The 9,950-nt window shown below is 43.3% G+C and overlaps 1 long non-coding RNA gene across 1 annotated transcript; it reads left to right on the top strand.

Annotated features, from left to right (window-relative positions):
- The first annotated feature begins 238 nt into the window (after positions 1 to 238).
- On the top strand, positions 239 to 1,040 carry LOC119087204. Its single transcript, XR_005090645.1, has 2 exons — positions 239 to 322; positions 846 to 1,040. It is a non-coding gene; the product is annotated as an uncharacterized LOC119087204 (long non-coding RNA).
- The last annotated feature ends 8,910 nt before the right edge of the window (positions 1,041 to 9,950 follow it).

Here is a 9,950-nt window from a genome sequence, read left to right on the forward strand (position 1 = left end):
GAGTTTAAACCACAAGTGACAGGAATTACATTTGATTTATGCTTCTCTAAACAAAGGGTACAGAGTTTTTTGGGGTGAGTAGCTGTTGGCTTAGCCAGTTGTGTGGATTCTCAAGTCGCTCACAGAATTCAGCTCAGGAGAGTGGCCTGAGAGAACCGAGGCTGGAGTAATTCAGTGGCAATCCCACTGAGTCTCACTGTCCCCACCAGGGTCTCCTCACTCTCACTTGTCACCTGTCTGCTGTAGGCACGCTCTACAGTCAAGACTTCATTCAAGAGGCCTGCGTAGAGGACACCCCAGCCACACCAGGTTCTCACTCCAGGTAAAAAAAAAATACCATAGAAAAGGGTTTTTCCTTTAAACTCCTTAACGTTCAGAAATCATTCGCTTTGGCTTGATTCAGGTCACATGCTTGAGTCAGCCTCAGTCAGGCTTGGGAGACCTCTGTAGACCTTGGTCATATAATGTTGATGGCCCTGCAAGGCCTCTCTTCAGGAAATGAGCTGTGGGACATCTGTGACGGCTGTGGTTAACAGCCAATTTTTGTTGTTGTTGTGTTTTAAAAATTATTTCTTTTTATTTTATGTGAATGTGTGTTTTGCTTGCATGTATGACCACGCACCTCTTGGGTGCCTAGTGCCCAAGGAGAACAGAAGAGGACGTCGGATCCCTGGAGCTAGAGGGGTAGACGGTTGTGACATTGTAGACAGCAGCCATGGCTGCATGTGGGTGCTGGGACTCAGTACTCTTAACTACCGAGCCATCTCTGTAGCCCGGCAGCTAGATTTTAGGGACTGGTATTCTCATGGCTCCTGCCGACCCTTCTTCTACTTCTCTTTTTACAGATATTACTCACCAGCGAATGTCCACAAGCCTGATGTGATCTCACTGTGTCTTTCCCTGAGAACAAATGTGGGAACACAGCCTTCTCAATACCATAGCTCACTAATCCACCAGAAACATGCAGAATGGCAGATGGACTTTCCAAAGAGAGAAATGAGCTGTGTTCAATGATTACTTATAAACAGTTGTGAAGATAAGCAGTTTTAAATAATGATCTGTTAACAGTCACTATCGTGATAACTCAGCCAGACTAAAGTTTCGATATTTAAGTTCTTATGGTCCAGGAAATAAGCTCAAGTCATACATGATTTTGTATTTCCACAGATTTTGTTTTTGTTTCTTCCTCAGACAGCTCTACTGGGTCTGCAAGAAAAGAATCTCAGAAACTAACATCGGTCAATTATATAAACAAGACTACAAACATCAGTTGGCTCTCAAGAGTCTGTCCTTTTCTGTGTTTGAGTAGCTGACCTTGGGTTGCACACCGCATTTCCCGCCATCTCTGTCTTCTCTCGCTCCACCAACTGAGGGATGTGTGGTTTTCCTGTTTATCTTGGCCAACATGTTTGAAGAGTGCCGGCCTGCTACTCTGCAGAACATCTCTCAGTTTGGTTTCCTCTGACTTCTTCTCAGTGATCCTATCAGAGCGGCGATGACGTCAGCATGTCTTAGCACTGCTAATGTTGACTTTGACCCCTTGGGGAACTAGTGTGTGCTGTCTCCACTGTGTGGCTGTCCCCTAGAAGCACTAAGGCTCTTAGAGGAGACACTTCAGACTAGGAGAGTTTCACTAATTAGAATTCTCTTGTCTCCCCTTAACTTATCATTAAATGATATATATTAATATAGACATAGATATCCATTTTACTCTATTGTAGCAGTAAGTTTCTCTGGTACTGCTCAGCCCTGCTGTCAGGATGAATCTCGCCCACCCATGTCTCCCAGCTGCTTGGTCCCAAGTAAATACATAGAGGCTTATATTAATTATGAACTGGATTATGAACTGAGCCTATGGCCCAGGCTTCTTGCTAGCTAGCTATTACAACTTAACTCAACCCATTTCTGTTAATATATAAGTTGCCACATGGCTGTGGCGTTACCAGTCTGCTGACATCTTGCTGTTCCTTAGGCGGTGGCTGGAGTCTCTCTTTCTGCCTCTGCCTTTCTTCTTCCTGTCTCTCTGTTGGATTTTCCTGCCTGGCTCCATCCTGCCCTGCCATAGGCCAATGCAGCTTTATTTATTAGCCAATGGGAGTAACACATAGTCACATCATCCAGAAAGACCTCCCACAACAATCTATAAATTGCAATCATTCATTTTCTTGTCCCAATTTTGTCCAGCTTTGACCTTAGAGAGGCCAGGTCCTTCAGGCTGGCTTCTCTTACACACACCTACACACATCATTCACGAACATTACTTTGCTTTCTGGCATCACAAGGTATCCCAATTTCATTTTGTGTTTTCCTGTTCTCACTCCAGAATGAGCTCTTCTCTGTGACAGCAGCATGCCTTTTCAGAAGGGTATTTAGAAACCCAGCTAGGGTTCCTAGGAGCACTCATTACTGTTGAGTTAGCATTGCTTTTAGGCCCCGTTAGTATAGATAGGATACATGATTACATATTTGTGAACACACATGCATATTTATGTAGGTATTTTCATGGATACACATTTATCTACCTATCTACTTAGGTCACGGCTTCATGCCACCATCTCCAAAGCCGATCCAAACCATGGGACTACATAAAAAGGAGAAAGCAGCTGAACATAAGAATCCATTCCTCTGATTCTGGACCAACGTGGCCAGCCATCATCTCCTACCCCATATCTTCCCTGCTGTGGTGAACTGTTTCCCTCAGAGACATAAGCCAAATAAATAACTTCCTGAAGTTGTTTTTGTGGGATATTTTATTGTAGCAAAAAGACAAGTCATTAGTACAGATTTTTTTAATTGTTTATCAGATTTGACTATTTTGGCAGTGTTTCTTGAAATGTCTATTTTTGATGGAGTATTTAAGATTGGTATATATTATACTATGCCTTTATAGAACACTATATATATATCCACTGCCTAAATTTGACAAGCACACACTGGAAGAGTAGAAGAGATATAAGTCCTGGTAACAATCTTTCTTTCTTTCTTTCTTTCTTTCTTTCTTTCTTTCTTTCTTTCTTTCTTTCTTTCTTTTCTTTCTTTCTTTTCTTTCTTTCTTTCTTTCCTTCCTTCCTTCCTTCCTTCCTTCCTTCCTTCCTTCCTTCCTTCCTTCCTTCCTTCCTTCCTTCCTTCAAGACAGGGTTTCTCTGTGTATCCCTAGCTGTCCTGAAACTTGCTCTGTAGACCAGGCTGGCCTTAAACTCAAAGATCGGCCTATCTCTGCCTCCCAAGTGCTGGGATCAAAGGTGTGCACCCCCACTGCCCATCCCTGATGACAATTTTTACTATCAACCTTTTGCTTTTGAACCCAGTGTTTAAGACTAAGACTTAACTTCTCTTTCATTTTCTCCTCTTCATATCTTCCTCCTGCCCCATTGGCATTCTTCTCACTAACTGTTCATTTTGACTCTTGAATCTAAAATCACTTTCCAGATCTGAAATTGGATATATCATCTGAGTGTGTGTGTACTTCATATTAGATTTTCCGAAAAGACCGCATGACTTCAGTGTATATGCAAAGTGTGTGGTGTGTGTGTGTGTGTGTGTGTGTGTGTGTGTGTGTGTGTGTGTGAGAGAGAGAGAGAGAGAGAGAGAGAGAGAGAGAGAGAGAGAGAGAGATTTCAGCTTAAAAATATGCCTTCCACTTCTTTGATATCCTTTTTGTATAAAGAGGAGATCTACGTCCTGTCTCTTGAATTTGAACTCTGACTTCTTGACCACAGAACATGGCAGCAATTCTGTGTCACTTTCTGGGCCAGGTTTTATAAAACTGGTCCCTTCACTTGAAATGCTTGCTTTTGGAACCCAATAGCCCATTGAAAGGCCCATGTGGATAGGAATCAAAACACAGATCACGACCATAAACCAGACCAGGCAACAGTAAGAACCAACTTGTCGGTCATACTGAAAGCATTCTACACGAAAACAACGTGGAAAACTAAACAAAGCAAAACCAAACCACAGTCTCCTCTGAGCTCTGTACAAGTTCAAGTCTGTGAGCAAAATGAGTGGTTTCTGGGTTCAACCACTGTAACACGAACTGCTGAATGGTCTTATTAATAAAAAACCCAGAGCCAGACATTGATGTAAAAGCCGAAAGATCAGAGAGGCAGAACAGCCAGCTACTATTTCTTATCCCTACAAAATCCTCCCCCTCAAGAGAGGGAGTTCCTGTTTCCTCACACCTTATATACCTTTCTGTGTCCTGCCACATTACTTCCTGGGATTAAAGGCGTGTGTCACACTGCCTGGTTCTGTTTCTCTCATGTAGCCCAGTGTGGCCTTGAACTCACAGAGATCCAGACAGATCTCCGGATCTCTGTCTCCCAGTGATAGGATTAAAGGTGTGTGCCACCACTGCTTGAACCTCTATGTCTAATTTAGTGGCTGGCTCTGTCCTCTGATCCCCAGGAAAGCTTTATTGGGGTACACAATACTTCACCACAAGCCACAATGTCTTGGAGTGTATGAGGGGAAACAATATAAAGTGAATGTAGTTTTCAAACTTTCATTGTAAGAGAGGACCTGACATTTGAATATAGTTCTTTCTGTTGACTCTAGTTCCTCAAGAATAATATAGTCTTTTATTTTTTGAGACAGAGTCTCACTATGTAGCTTTGGCTGGCCTGGAACTCTCTATGTAGACCTCACTAGCCTCAAACTCAGAACCAATTGCCTTCTGAGTGTTGGGTGTGCGCCACTGTACCAGGTTCATGAAAGGAGGGAAAGTCACCTTGTACCATCTTTTCTGAAGAAGCAGTGGTATATTTTCTTTCCATCATCCTTACTCTATAATCTATACTTTACAGAAAGCATTTTTACATTGACATTAATACAGTTCACCCCTCCCATCCTATCTCTCTTTCTTTATTTCCTTTTTTTCTTTAATGTGTATTTGTGTTTTGGTTGTGTCTTATTAGGGTTTCTATTGCGGCAGCAAAACACCACGACCAAAAAGCAAGTTGGGGAGGAAAGGGTTTATTTGACTTACACTGCCACATCACAGTCCATCACTGGAAGAAGTCAGAACAGGAACTCAAACAGGGCAGGAACCTGGAGGCAGGAGCTGAGGCTGAGGCCATGGAGCGGTGCTACTTACTGGCTTGCTTCCTATGACTTGCTCAGCCTACTTTCTTATAGAACCCAGGACCACCAGCCTAAGGATGGCCCGCCCACCATGGGCTGGGCTCTCCACCACTTATCACTCATAGAGAAAATGCCTTACAGCTGGATCTCATGGAGGCATTTCTTCAACTGAGGTTCCTTCCTCTCTGATGACTCTAGCTTGTGTCAAGTTGACACCAAACCAGCCAGTTCGGGCTGGTTTGCATGCCGGTGCCTGTGGAGGCCACAAGGAACTAGATACCCTGGAATTGGAGTTACAGATGCTTTCAAGGCACCATGTGGGAGCTGGAATCCCAGTCCTTTGGAAGAGGAGCCAATGCTTTAACTGCTGCGCAACCTCTCCAGCCCTTCATCTTTTCTTACTTTGGGTTTGGTATCCATTTGGTAAGGGGGTACTGTATTTATAGACTCTTGTATTACGCTGTATTTCTTGTCTTTTCCAGTGTGTGTCTTTGTAAATGCTCCTGCTTTATACATAGCCAGACAATGATTAAAGGTGTTCAGTAAATGTAAATGATAAGTGGATACATGAGCAAAAGAAACATTTGCATGCTTACCATGCTTGCCAGAAACTTTTTCATATTTCAATTTCTTTTTTACTGTCTCTAGTCTCACATTTAAGTGTAAAATGCTTAATTTGGTGGTGCTTGCAGATCAAGAGAAAATCCATACATGAAAAGCTGTAGATTAAAGCTGATTTTTGGTTGCAAAGGATCAGAGAGAGGGAAGATGGGAAGCGACTGGTAACAATCATGGAGTTTTGCTAGCCATTACAGAGTTTCTTTAAAAGGAAATTAATAGGTTTTCCGTACCCTGAAAATAGGTTTCTCCGCTTACATAGTAAGACAGATCAAGCCGAATTGAAAAAGTGAAAGAACCGGTTTATTTGAGCAAAGCAACTCCTGGGTGAGTTCTCCAGTCCAGAATCCAGGCCAGAGAAGTCGCGCAGACTAGAGCAGGGCGGTTATGTAGCTGTAGGCGAGAGTGATGACGTGTTGAAACCCAAGTATGGTCAAAAACTTTTAGGCAGGGACTTGGGCTGCTGGCAACTTCAGAGGAAGCTTCTGCAGGCACCAGTAATGTGTGGAACTGGGCTTTTTGGTGTCTTGTCTTTGTCTGTGATTCTCTGAGAGGGTGGGGTTTGAAGAGAGGGGGCAGTGCTTCTCAGACTATGTAGGAGCGATCTGGTTCCAACAGAAATGTTTGGAATTAGAGGTATGATGATGACCGCATAGCTCTGGGCACACAAAAAAGCCCACCAAATTATTCCTTAGATGGGTGAGATTTATAATGTTTGCATTTTATCTTAGTTTTTAAAGAAGCAGAGCTGGAAATCCTTTTTGTCAGTTTAAAAAAAATCAACAGCTGGATCTAAACTCTACATATCCAATATGTTTTCTAGTTGACAATGGAATAAATAGAACTACTGTCTCTCTGCACCAAGGGTCTGTTCGTGTGAAATTAGGATCAATATTCTTCCAACCAGAAAACCGATAAAAGTTCAGCATTTCCTGATGCAAGTGAGGAGAGGACCATTCACATTCTTGACAGGCTCTTAATAGGTCACAAGTAAACTAATGTAATTTCTTTTTGCTTGTAATCTCGGTGTGGAAACATGGCTAGGTCCAGGGCCCCTGTCCAGATGATGTAATATCCTTTCTTAAACAACCATGAAGACAAAGGTAGGTTGGTTGATGCAAAGTCGATATGGATCATTAAACTTCATGGGAACAGAAGACTCGAGAGTCTACCTCCTTCAAAGGGGCAGAATAGGCAGCTTTGATGAGGGTAACTCCCCCCAGCTGTCTCCCTAACCAAGCTGTCCCTCAAGGAACAGGAAACAAAGGCGCGGGTACCAATTTCCGGTTAGCCAAAGCTCCTTAAAGATTACAGCAGCAATGGGAGTTATGTTTGGAAATACATCTCCAGGTTATAATAACAGAAAATATGGCCAGGGAAGTGGTTTATGACGCATTTCCCTGGGCAATATTTTTATTATGGAGTCTCTTATTACGTTTATTCTTAACCTTTAGCAGCTGGATTGGAAATTCTCTTTCTTAGGGGTGCACGTCTCCATTCCCGGGAGCTATGAGGTCACAGGTGGGTAGAACTTTCGCTGTGAATCTGAAAACTCTTGTTAGCGAGGCCAACAAACAGAGACCCATGTACCCGGACCCTGTACTCCTCTCAGTGAGCAAAACAGACAGAAGAAAAGAGGTCCTGAGGGCAGGGATCTAAGAGGCCCTGAAGCCAGAACCCGGAACGGGAGCACTTAGGACTCTCTGTTTCCCGTTTCTGTTCTTTTTAATTGCAAGCAGGCCTCTCCTGAAATTAAAGGGAAGCCATAAAGTTCCGGATGGACGTGGGTCACAGGAAGTGACACTCCTCTTTATAGGCTGGAGCAAAAACTGCAAAGCTGCCACCTATGCGGGTGCCCTGGCAGAAAGAGGAAGATGTGCTCTTGGTCCTCTTCCCTCAACCCTTCCGTGTTCATCAGCTTGGTGGGAACTCGGGGGCTTCTGGCTTCACTGAACCACACCACCCATTCTGTTGGATTCACCTCTGGCATTGGGCCCAGGCGTCTTCCAAAAGGCTTGAATTTCCTCCTGAACATAAAGGAAGCCTCTTGATTCTTCTTAGCTTCCCCTCTTTCCCAAGTAGGGAACAAAACTATGGCGTGTGTTAGACAGTGGAGGTGGGAGCTTACCCGGGCTCTAGAAAACTTTTCTTTGCTCCTCCTCCTCCTCCTCATCTGTTTTTCTTGAAACATGGTATAACCTGTCTGTCCTGGAAGTCAAAAATCAGTCCAGGCTGGCCTTGAACTCTCAGAGATCTGCCTGCCTTTGCCTCCCAAGCAGTAGGACTAAAGGCGTGCCCACCGCAACCACCAGCCTTCCAGTTCTTGACATGATTTCAAAATAGATCAGGGCTTGAGGGCCTCCTAGGAAAATTAGCAATTTGGTATACCCAAACTTTTAAAATATTCAGAGCCGGGGCAAGGTGATGCCCGCCTTTGATCCTAGTACTTGAGAGGCAGAGGCAGGTGGATCTCTGAGTTCAAGGCCAGCCTGGTCTATATAGTAAGGCAGCCAGGGCTAAGAGAGAAGCTGTGTGTGGGCACACCTCTGTGTGTGTGTGTGTGTGTGTGTGTGTGTGTGTGTGTGTGTGTGTGTGTGTGTGCGCTGGGTGGGGGTGGGATGGGATGAGGGAGACTTTAAAATTTGTTCAACATTGCAAGCTTGTACGTGAAGACATTTGATCTTTGTATAGGAATTTGAAGATGATACAATCTGTTAGTAAATGGAAATTAGTCTTTTAAACCATAGCAATTGTAGGATTTCCCTCACAGAAGTTGTAAACGTATAGTTAAGTGCTTTTATTTTTCTTCAAAGTAATACGTGGCAATGACTGAAATTTTCAGAAGCTCCAGAAGGTTTTCTGTGAAGAGCTTCAGTCTTCTGCCGAGCTTTCTCAGACTCACTCCTGCCCCAAAGAACAGTGTCAGCCCTTTTAATGGACTGTGTTTCTGTTTATGCTCTTCCTGAGTAATGTGTTCACTGTTGCTTACTGGTCAATAGATGACTAGTAATTTTAAACACGATTTCCCACATGATCAGGGAAGATTTCTCTCATGTATGCACATCTCTCCTTTCAACATAGCCATGGTATCGCCTTGATAGCTTCATCAGAGTTAATGACTTTTTAAGAAAATACTAACCTTAGGTCTCTATATTAGTTTGTCTGCTTTAGACATCATCCCTTTGATTAAAACCAGAACCAGTTTAGAAAGAACATTCTGTTTCTTCTCTTTATGTTCTTTCCTTTCTTAAAAAAAATATAATTTATCTTAGTTACTGTCCTATTTACTGTGAAAAACACCATGACCAAGGCAACTTACAAAAGAAAGCATTTTACTGGGGACTTGCCTACACGTTCAGAGGCAAGTCCATGATGAACATGTCGGGGAGCATGGAGACAGGCAGCCAGGCAGGATGCTAGAGCAGTAGCTGAGAACTCACATCCTGATCTGTAGGCTGTAGGCCAAGAGAAATCGAGATTGAGCCTAGCATGGACCTTCAAAACCTCCCAAGCCACGCCCAGCTACACATCTCCCCCAACAAGGCCACACCTCCTAATCCTTCCTAAACAGTTCCACCAACTGGGCCAAACATTCAAATATCTGAGCCTATGGGGACCATTCTCATTCCAACCACCACGTCTTTATTATTTTATTTTATGTGCATGGGTGCTTTGCCTGTGTGTAGGTCTGTGTCTTTGGAGGGCATTTTGGATACACTGGAACTGGAGTTAGAGATGGTTGTGAGCCACCACATGGGTGCTGGGACTTGAACCCAGGTCCTCTCCAAGAATAGCCACCTCTCCAGCTGCCTCTCTTCTTTGTGTAAGATGAGGCCAGTATCCTCATATTCTTTTTATTTCTATGCCCAACTTCTATCTTTTTAATGTTTTATATATTTACAATTTTTGTATGATTTCTAAGTTAATAAAATGTATCCTTAGCCATCACTCAGCACTTTGTGATTCAAACTAGGGTTTGTATCTAAGTAGTTAAAGAAGTGTCACCCCCCTCCCTGGGGCTGTGGGCTATCACCAAGGACTCAGCCAAGTTTCATTTTCTTTTATTTGTTTATTTTGTCCCTTCCAATCATGCTGCAATTATTAACTAACTTAATCCTCACAATAGACCTATGAGGCTGGTAATTAATAATAAATCTAGCTGGTGAGGTCAGGACTTTTTTCCCTTGAGAGTTTCTGAGCATGTCTTCTTGAGAGGACCTTGACCAGCGACCAGGTGTTAGCTTCAAATC

The sequence above is a fragment of the Peromyscus leucopus genome, unplaced genomic scaffold (genome assembly GCF_004664715.2).
Source record: "Peromyscus leucopus breed LL Stock unplaced genomic scaffold, UCI_PerLeu_2.1 scaffold_299, whole genome shotgun sequence".
NCBI lineage: Eukaryota > Metazoa > Chordata > Mammalia > Rodentia > Cricetidae > Peromyscus > Peromyscus leucopus.